The sequence below is a fragment of the Mustela nivalis genome (genome assembly GCF_964662115.1).
Source record: "Mustela nivalis genome assembly, chromosome: 12".
NCBI lineage: Eukaryota > Metazoa > Chordata > Mammalia > Carnivora > Mustelidae > Mustela > Mustela nivalis.
In genome coordinates, this window is record NC_139031.1 from 67,273,878 (window position 1) to 67,284,921 (window position 11,044).

The 11,044-nt window shown below is 37.5% G+C and overlaps 1 pseudogene across 1 annotated transcript; it reads left to right on the plus strand.

Moving 5' to 3' along the window:
• The first annotated feature begins 4,615 nt into the window (after positions 1 to 4,615).
• On the plus strand, positions 4,616 to 9,426 carry LOC309844994 (small nuclear ribonucleoprotein-associated protein B' pseudogene; annotated as a pseudogene). Its single transcript has 2 exons — positions 4,616 to 4,660; positions 8,953 to 9,426. The product of its transcript is annotated as a small nuclear ribonucleoprotein-associated protein B' pseudogene (transcript).
• Positions 9,427 to 11,044: the final 1,618 nt, after the last annotated feature.

Sequence of the window (11,044 nt, forward strand, 5' to 3'; positions counted from 1 at the left end):
ATAGTCCTATTCACTGATCTTCCCAGCTTAGGATTCTGCTAACAGTCAGAAAGTTCTTTGTCATGGAAAAGGAAAATCAGCTTTGCCAAGCTGTCCTGTTTTGGACCCCTTAGTTCTACCCAGTACTATTAAAGACTCTCCACCACATGACAGGTCTTGGAAGACTAAAGACCTCTGCATTTAAGAAAATGAGAGATTCCTTCCCTCATGTTCTCATTAAATCTTAAAATAATAGTTATAAGCTTCAAGTTTTAGTGTTCCTCACTCCAATTCCTTTAGGCCACCAACTTGCCCTATTTCTCCACATATTCTCTCATTTTTACTTCTATGTCAGGGTATAGTTGGGAAAACCAAAAACATGCTAAGGTATTTCACAAAATAATTTAATATAGGGAACTGGTTAAACCAGGGTTGGAGGACTGAAAAAAGTGAACACACAGAGGTAATCCCTACAGGATGCAGCTATCCTTCTAGGGCTGGGGATCCCCAGGGGAATCCAGTGTTTGGGAAGGGGATCTTGCAGAGCTGGGATTGAAGAGAGGATGCCGTTCCCAGTAGCCTAAAAGGGAACTCTGTGGAACTGGCCCTCAGACTTCTGAGGAGAGGTGCTAGGCTGCTGCCACAACTCACTGGCTCAAGAAAGAGCCCTGTGATGCTGGCAATCAGGCAACAGGGAAGGCCATGGTGCCCACTGGTGCTGGCCCCACAGCAGTTTGGACAGCCTCTGTTTAGCTGGGGCTCAGTGATTGAGTTTGAGGAACTGCCTCCCTCATGCTCTTATCCCTGGGAAGAGGATGACGACCCTGGTTCTAAGAGTGCCAAAGGAAGCCTCAGACTAAACCCAAGAGGAAGAGGAAATAACTTGCTCCCCTTCTCCAATCTTCAGCTTCCCTCCATGACCTCCTAGCTGAGCAACCCAGCAGGAAGGCAGCCAGCAAAGGAGAAATATGTTTTGCAGACCTCCCCAGCCCTAGTTTCCCCAAACAGTAAAAAATAAAGAAGGATGCATTTGAAACTGAGAGAAAATGGCCCAGAAAATTACTTTTAGAAACTCATTTTTCTTAACTTTGGTTAGAAACGCAAATAAAGATGAATCAATTTCAATTGCATTTTCAAAGTAGGATTAAATTTCTAATATGAATGTCAGCTCATTTATTCGTATGTAACTGCACAGGCAGAGTTGCTCCTGCCATCCCTATTTATTTTGCTTGGGGTTTTTGTTGTTGTTTAACTTTCCTGTAAATCAAATTTTCTCTAGCTTGAAGATTATGAATTTCTTCTTTGGAGACTTCTTCATGTCTCCAATGTATTCCCTCCCGTGTCTAATTTCAGGAAATACAGAATATCAGAGTACAACTTAACTGCTAAAACTCAAATTACCAAAATAGAAACTCTACAGACTAACTCACTCGGGAAGTTAAAATTAAAGTAAAATTCATATCACTGACCTCATTCAAAACTTTCCTTGTCAGAGCTAAGGATGAAAAGAAAAATATACTGATGTCAAAATACAGCCTTCTCTGAAAAGTGACACAACATTTTCTAATAGCTTTGATTTTCTCCTTCCTGGTGAGACAAAGCACTAACTATAAACTCATGCGTTGGGTGTACAAAGAAAGAAAAGTTTGCCATTCTCCAAATTATTCTAGGGTGTCTGGACTAATAACTATGGAAGCAGGTGAACAATCAGGAAAGCAACTTCTTGATTTTGAAAATGCTTTCTTTTTCTTCTTCTTCTTCTTCTTCTTTTTTTTTTTTTTTTTTTTTTTGTAATGAAATTGAGAGTGCTGGTCTGGGAATATGAATTGTCTATTTCTAGTCCTGGCTCTGTCATAAGAGACTGAGACCATTTTTAAGTCTCAGCTCTCTCTATTTGAAAGAGGAATATGGGCAATGATCTTAAAGGGTTTTCAGTTTCAGTTGTCTGAGCAGAAGTCATTCATTCTAGAATGTTCTTGATTTTGTTTTCTCTTTTGGAAGTAGGGGTTTGGGGAAAGAGAAGAGGAAAGGAGTATATTGCCTACTATAATATTAGTGGTATTATGGTTTCAGTGTTAGTCTTCTCTCTTATGAGTTACAAAGGACTCTGGAGTTGAAAGTCTTTGTGACATTTTGGCATCAAACTTTGGTTTTAATTCCAGTTCTGTCTTATAAGTTGTGATCTTTGATATTACATGACATTACTGTGCCAAAGTAGCTCATCTATGAAAGAGGGATAATAAAATCTGTCCAAAATCTTTTTGAAGAAAACATCAGGTGACAAATGAAAGGTCACCAACCTAATCCTTCATATCAATAATATTAATAAAATGGTTAATAGCAATCATGAAGTAACTGTCTTGCCTGCGCTTCTCTGGTCTACTGGGATGCAGTGCTATCAAAGCTATTCTTCGCCTACTTACTACTTCCGAGCTGGCATGTGTCCAACTCACACAGACTGCAGGCCAAAACGTGCATAGGTGCTGCTGCATTTACAGCAGCCTACATTTCTGTGTGTGCAGGCGGCGTGCACAGGCATGTGCCCAAAGCAGAACTGGCAAGGTCATCTTCCCACCCTGTTGTGTTTCAACTTCTAATGTGTAAGAATTTGATGATAAGACTCGTCTTTTTCTGATGCAGAACAAAAGATAAAGCCAATTTTCCTTAATCAGACTAGGTAGACACATGGAAGGATAGAGGAAAAAAAATTATTGGCATTGTCATTTTGGAGATTGGTGAGGCTATGGAATAAATTATGGGAGTTTGAAAGTAAGGTTCATTCTACCTCTTCTAAATGACATCGTCAAACAACACAAAATTATAGGATGATTTACTGATTTATAGAATGATTTACTGATGAAGCTTCATTATATGGTAACTTTTTTTTTTAATTAACATCTAGAAACAGTATTACATAAATATTTAGGAAACCAAGACCAAGAAAGTTTAAGTGCCCTATTTCAGGGCACCAATGAATTTAGGTGACACGAAGAATGGAGAGTACTTCTGGGTTTATTTTTCAAGTTCCAATGGCTTAACCTTTTTGAGGTAAGTGGTATCTCTCCCAGCCACTTTGGCAGCAGGCCCCCAGGCTCACAGCACTTTTTGTTTCAGCGCGACAGCTGGCACCACACAACTTGTGCCTTTCTGATGAACCCCCTTCCCAAGCTGATACCAGGCTCCAGAACAGCAGGCACCATATCAGAGACCACTGTGTTGATCACAGCTCGCCAGGGTCCCTTGTTTTCTTAAAGCACGGTGTCTCTTGTCCCCACCCCCCATTTATTCTGAACCCTTCAACAGCTCGGCACAGCAAGCTTGACAGGACCTGTCTTCCTCAACTGTTAATTTCACAGCCGGATGAGTAGAGAGGTAATTTATATGGGTCAGTCGGATTTAAAATGCTGCTGTGTCTCTTGACGAGGTGGAATGAGAGGATTTAAAAGAATTATTAGTGTGGTCCAGAGCGGCGGTCTGTGGTTTCTTCGACACAGTCCTATACCTTTTCCATTTGGTAAATGCCCCACGTGGCCTCCACATGTTGATTGTGGATTACAACCAAGATGAGAAGCAAGCCACTGGGGGAAGATTTTTGTTTTCATTTATTTTTAATTAATTGCAAACTTCCTCTTTCATTTGGCTTGCCACGCTCTGCAGATCCTGGTGACACAGGAGCTCTGCCAGCATTAGGAGCCACTGTGCCGAACTGTGAGCGGCTTAAAAGTACCAGCCAGCTGCTTTGCACTCAATCCTCAGGGAAGGTTTGAAACAAATTTGCATGTTTGGAATTCACCTTCAAAAAGAATCCAACGGATGTTGTTGAAATCCATGCTTCTCTTTCCTTAATTCTCTCCTTAAATTATAATATTAATAATTATAAATTATTAGTATTCAAACATTGTTATTAATTTTTTAGGGGATAAAGAGAGTGTCTAAGGAGCACTTTAAAATGAAAGTCATAGAGAATTTTTCCTGCCCCTCAGATTTTTACTGAAATCCCTGAAACTAGTAGATGTATATAAGAAAGGAATGATGCTTAACAATAGAAGAGCCTCCCCCCGCCAAAAAAAAAGGCAGCTTAAGATGGGAGAAAACCCCAGTGGTTTGAGAATCAGCTATATCTCTTTTGAGGTCAAACAGATGTGAGTTGCATCCTCTGGTGCTAAATAACTGTGTGAACTTGGGTGAAATGATTTAATAACCCTAGTCCTCAGTTCTTTCACCTATAAAATAGTTCTTCTAAAAACAAAGTACAACAATCAAAATGAAGTATCTTGCATCATTGTTGCATGTTCTATAAATGGTATAGCAGAAAAACAGAAGTGTGAATTCTCTAAATATTGAATTTATGTGTCTTAAAACATAAATTGAAAACTTTCTGTTTCAACAAGCTAGTCAACTAGGATAACAGACATACCCTCATGCTATAAACATCTGGCAAATGGGAAGATATAAAATAACAATGACAACAAAATTATTGGCTATCTGAACCCCCAAAACAGAAATGGAATTCTCCCCATGAGTTACAACTGAAGAAAGAACTAGAAAGCTGAACGGCAACTGAGGGAGGCTAATCCTGCTCGGGGAGAGGTATATGGGGCCCTGGAAATCCTGATGGTTAGGTTCTAACACCTAGATGGAATCAGAAGAGGAGGTCTTGGGTCCAGACAAGGAAGGGAAGGTAACACTGAGAGTACTGCTTAAAGTCAAGTCTCTTGGAGAAATGAAAAGACAGCCTTAATAAGACCTACCGAGGCAGCATGGAAAGAGAAAAAGAAAATGTAGAGGCTGAGTAAAAATGAAGACATATCCCCTGGAAATCACAATCCCTTGCTTTTGCTTCACTGGAGCTTAGATATGATTTTGCAATACTCTGGGAAACTCCAAGCCTAGGAGTTTATATACAATTTGTCCAAAAAATGACTAGAACGTTAAAGAATAATGAAATGAATAAAACAGAAAAAAAAAACCCCACAATATTGTCAATAAAGATGAACAGTGGTAAAGAACCAAAAATAGAAGATTTTGAACAACAATAATAACGAAATAGTGTGGGTGCAGATAAATCCTATTTGGAATATAAAGTTTAATTGCAGACTGAACGTGTGTATCTGTGTGTATGTATGTATTCAGAAACTATACAGAGATGAATTTGAAAGCTTTAGTAAAAAAAAATTCTAGAAAAATTACCAAATTTACCAAAATTACTACACACAAGATGAATAGTTTTATAATTGTTAAAGAAATTGAATCAGTAGTTACAAATAAATTCAAATAAAGTAAATTAAAGAGAGGGTTTTACAGCCAAGTTCTACATATTTAAGAAAGATATGTAATTACTTTTTAAGCAAACTCTTTCAGAGTAGAAAGAAGAAAATACTTTACCACTCATTTCATGAGTCCAGTAAACATTTGAAACCCCAACTTGTCAGAACTGCAGTATCTCAAAGGAATACTATTAGCTTAATATCATTTATGACAATGGTGTAAAATCATAAATAAAATATTCATAAAACAAATCAAACAATGTATTAAAATATGTAGCATGAACAAGTAGGATTCATTTTGGAAATACCAAGATGGTTTAAATAAACAAATCTACTAATTTTATTCATTATATAAAGAAACTGAAGATGAAAGGCATAATTATCTCAACAGATTGAATTATTTGACAAAATTCAATACCCATTCAGGGTTAAAGAAAAAAAAAAAGAGCAATCCACACATTTACAGTAAAATCAGAATAGGAAGAAAATTCCTTAATCTGATACAAAATATCAACAAAAAACTTACAACAAAATGATATTCAATGGAGAAACATTAGGAGCTCCATTTAAATCCCTTGTAAAATCACCACTTCATTTTAATATTAAACTGGAGATTTTAAGCAGTGCAGTAAGAAAAATTAATTAATTAAAACTTTTAAACTGTGAACAAATAAGAAAGAAAAAAATAAGACATCACCAATGATATGACTGTCTCATAAAAAAGGTAGAAAAATCTATTAACTATTAGTACCAAAAATGGCTCAGCTGGATTTCTAGATGCAAGACCAATGTACAAAATCAGCAGTGTATCTTCATATCCTCCATAAAATGTAGCAAATATACATAAAGGTAAATATAACAAAAGAAGTGCAATATCTTTATCAAGACAATCACAACATTCTACTGAAGGACCTAAAAGAAGAGTTAAATACACGGAGGAAAAAAAAATCTACAAAGATTGAAAGACTTAATATAAAAAGGATTACAAGTTTCTAATTAATTTATAAAGTAAATTTAATTTCACAGGACTTTATAAAATGACCTAAATGTCATACAAAAGTAAAAAACACTAAGGATGGACTAAAATAATGTTATAGAAAGAGATGAAGAATAAGACTCAGGGGGAGGAGAAGGAGAATAAAAAGCAGAGACACAACCCTTCAGAAGTCAGCTTTGATATCATCATATTGAATAAGGCAGTATTATTGACATGGGGAGAGACAAAGAGATCAACAGAAGAGAACAGAGTACCTAAAGACAGAACCATCTCTATGTAAGAACTTTGTGTGAAGTGGAGTGGCCTTACAAATGCATGAGGGAAAGCTGGACTGCGCACTAACTGGTGCTGTGACTTCAGGCTAATTCACAGAGGAAAGAATGGCAGACTCCTACTTAACACCATACACAAAACAAACTGCAGATGGATTGAACAAGTGCAAATATCATTTTATATAACATTTAAAAATGTGACGAATACAGGACAGTATTATATGACTTCAAGTGAGAGATATTACTTAAACAACCCCCCCAAAATAGCAAAATAAAAGAAAATGATGATAAATTTGACTTCATTAAAAAACTGTGTATGACAAAATATACTATAAATAGAGCAAAAAAAAAGATAAAACAAAAAAACCCACTCTAAAAAAGATATTTTCTATCTATATAAGTACAAGAGGAATGGTATTCAGAATACATAAAGTCTTCTATAAATCAATAAGGAAAAGAAAAATAACTTTTAGAAAATAGATACAGGAGATTAAAAAGCAGTTCACAGAAGGGGAAACTGGGGTATTTCATACATATATGAAAATATACTCAACTTCATTGTTATATAGAGAATACAAATTAAAATAATGTGAGAAACCATTTCATCCTCAAGAGGTAAGAAGGATAAGTCTGATATTACCAAATGTTGGTAAGGATGTGGGGAAACAAGACTCAGGTAATTTTAGCGGTAGGATAAATTGGCACAACCACTTTGGAAAACAATGTTTCATTAATTAGTATGCATGGACACTCATGCATCCTAAAAATCTATCTCTACTTATACATCTTAGAAAAACTCTCACACATGTACACAACAGGTTGTATGTCAAGATATTCACTGCAACACTGTTTACAACAGTGAAAAAGTAAAAATAATAAAACTGTCCCTTAGCAGGGGACTGGACAGGTAAGTTGGGTTTACTTACACAGGAACTACTACACAGCAGGTCAAATGAATTACCTAGCTCTACAGATGTCAATATCACCAAACAAAACAAAACAAAACAAAACCCTCCTGAGTAGTATATGTAATGAAAAAGAAAAAGTTGTAAAAAGATGTAGGCACTAGTAGTATCATTTAAATAAACCTTAAAAATACATCAAACAATAATATGCATTATTTATGCATCTATGCATATGTGTTAAAAGAGAACAACTTAAAAGGTAAAAATACATGCACACTTCATCAGGGTGCCTGTCGCTCAACGAGAGGGGAAGGAAGACATACTGCTGGTAGATTTTTATCTGTGCCTGTACCTATCACTTCTTTTAAATAGTTAAACAATAAAGAGACCTATTAAACAAATGTGACAGAACAATATGTTTTGAATAGTGGGGAGACATGTGAAATTATGCTTTTTCTGTATTTTTGTATTTGAAACATTTCATAATTGGAATCACAGCTTTCAAAAGATAGATAGTCAAACTAATTTCTATTTTTCAGATAAAGCTAGATGCCTCATTCTTCCTGTGGAGGGTTTGATGTGCCCCTTGCCCACCATCATCAGTCTCTGAGAATCACTGACATGGATAGGATGGAATTGTTCCCTGCCAGTATCTTGTTACAAGTTATTTCTCCTAATTCTTGTTATTGAAGCAATAGCAATTTCCTTTTCCTAATTTGGAAGTATAGTCTGATATTAATTATGGTTCTTAAATCTGAACATGCCTTTTGGAAACACTTATATATGCTCTCTCCAACCCAACTCCCCTCATCCCATTGGAAATCACAGATAGAATTAGCTGTGCACATGTGTTTTTCTGGAAAGCTCATCAACAGAGTCTAAGAGATGAGGAGACAAGTGTCAGAACTGGAGCCAGGAGTGCCGGCTTCTCTCGCTGTTCAGGGACTGTAGGACTGTTTTCTTAACTTTTCTGTGTTTTAGCTTCTTTATCTTTGAAGCGAAAGTGTTGACTAATCCTTTTCACCTCTAAGGTTGTATAATTTTATGAAATATGTGCATGCAGCCAGTTATAAAACTAAGTGGTAAACTGAGGAAGAGCCAAAGGGCTTCTCTGTGTCACAAGATCTCCTCCTCTGTCTTTGCCAGAGTGTCCCTGTTTTAGATTTATGAAGTGAAGGCTGCACGATGACAGCGAATGTTTTCTGAGAAAGACAGGCCATTGCTGCTCATTATGACTTTGTAGAAATACATGTTGAAATAAGCATGTCAACTTTCTGGCTTCCTGAAAGATTTTGGGACACAGGGCATGTAGTTTTGATGAAAAGGTAAGCCAGGATTGGGCTAGTGTGTTGAAATCACTGCCTTTGGAGGGATCCTTCTTCCTTCAGAAGGATGTATAGGGCACCCGTAACTTGGAAATAATGGACCCTGAATAGGGGAAAGACTGGACAGGGAGGGTGGAGCAGAACTGAAGACTGAGAATTGCCATAAGCTCACAAGGGCAGCTCCCAGAATCACCTTTGAAATTCCAGTTGCTGAAAGAACTGCTTCTCAGAGACAGGGGGAGTTTACAAGACCACCCCCACAAAGATACTGGCATTGCTCAGGTACCACTGGTTGGAGCTGCAGGAGGCCCTGGGGTTGGCGGAGGAGTGCCAGCTGGCTGTCCAACTCCCCAAGTTCCTGCTGGATTAGCAGGTCTTGTCCAAGGAGTTGGGGAGCCATCCCAACAGGTAATGACTCCAGAGGGAAAAGCCACTGTAGCAGCTGCTACAACTCAGCACCCACTATTAGGAGGTACCCCACTCACTCCTGTGGGTTGGGTAACACCACCTCCAGGCATTATGGCTCCTCCACCTGGTATGAGATCACTCACGGGCCCACCAACTGGGCTTTTCCCTGCTTGAAGGACGCCAGTAGGCATGTCCTCCCATCCCAGGAATGAGACCCCTTTCTCCAGGTATTAGAGGTCCACCTCCTCAGAAATGCATCTCCCAAGGCCGTAGGATATTGTTGATCCTTCTAAGTCACTTTCCCCCCTACAATGTGTCTTGTAAAACTGTGTAGGGTGTTTGTGAGCTTTTGTTCCCTTTTTGCTGAACTAATACTAGCTGATCAATGCACACAGCAATTTAAAAAACCCAAGTTGATTGTTGTGTGTAATGAGGAAGCATGTTTTGAAATCTTTGGATTTGTGATAGGGGTGGCTTCCTATTTTAGGACGAAGCTGAAGAGAAGCCATTATTCATCAAATTGCCAAGGAAGACGTCCCAGTGGGTGGGCCTCTTTACCTGGAACTATACCTACCCAGAGCTTAGTGCTCAGTTAGAGTTACGTCCAAGTTGCCAGGTTGCGTTAGATTTAATAAAAAGGTGGAGAAAAAGGAAGTTCAAAAGTTTTAACAATGAACCATCTATTCTTTTATCGTACAGGAACTTCTGAATTGGTGTGGAAGTTTTCGAGGCTGCTACAGGAATGATTTAAACATAATTTCCTGAAGTCTTAATTGCTGATTATTTTAACTAAGAGTTCTAAATTAAACTTTCTCTATTTTGAAGGCTTTAAGGAGTTTAAAGCAATTGCTGTCATTGAGAATGTGTTTAGTAACTGTTCTTAGAAGTGGAATCTAATCAGCCACGCAAGCCTGGTGACCTCAGAAATACAGCCATTAGCAGCAGCCTTAATTATATTGAGAACTCAGTGCCCATTTGTGTGAGATACCTAACCTTTGACTTGTGGAAAGTTTTGGAACTTCAAGTTCAGTGGATTCAACAATCACCCTAAAATACATCTTTTTGAAAGGCTGGTTTATAAATCAACTCTTAATTTAAAAAAAAATGAGATTGTTGATTTGGACTGGAGAGCCACACAAGTCAATTTTCTTTTTGACTAATTATATCCTAAATGCCTTTCTTTCAATTAATTATGCCTCTTTGTCAACCCCATATATACATTATACACATACACACACACCCCCACACACATGTGTGTCTGTATGTATATATACAGACACATAAATATAATATAAAATATATTCTATATGTAAATAAAGTACTTATGGAACTAGAGGGTATTGGGTTAATTATGCTAAGCAAAATCACTCAGTCAGAGAAAGGCAAATACCGTATCATTTCACTCATATGTGGAATTTAAGAAACAAAACAGATGAAGATAGGGGAAGGGAAGGAAAAATAAAGTAAGATAAAAGCAGAGAGGAAGGGAAACCATAAGAAACTCTAAACTATAGAGAAGAAACTGAGAGTTGCTGGAGGGGAGGTGGGTGGTGGAATGGGGTAGGTGGGTGATGGGCATCAAGAAGGGCACGTGATGTAATGAACACTGTTATACGCAACTGATGAATCACTAAATTCTACCCCTGAAACTAACAATATACCTTATGTTAACTAAATTGCATTAAATAAAATTTTAATTAATTAATTAAAGTACTTATAATAGTCACTGCCTACTAAGTGAGTAGCCACATTTAAAATATAAGCATTTCAGTGCTCGCTTCGGCAGCACATATACTAAAATATAAGCATTTCAATACTTAAGACAACACAGCCCAATCAGATGCTTTCAGAAGGTAGGTATCTAACCCATCCTGCCATTTTTAAAGTGTCC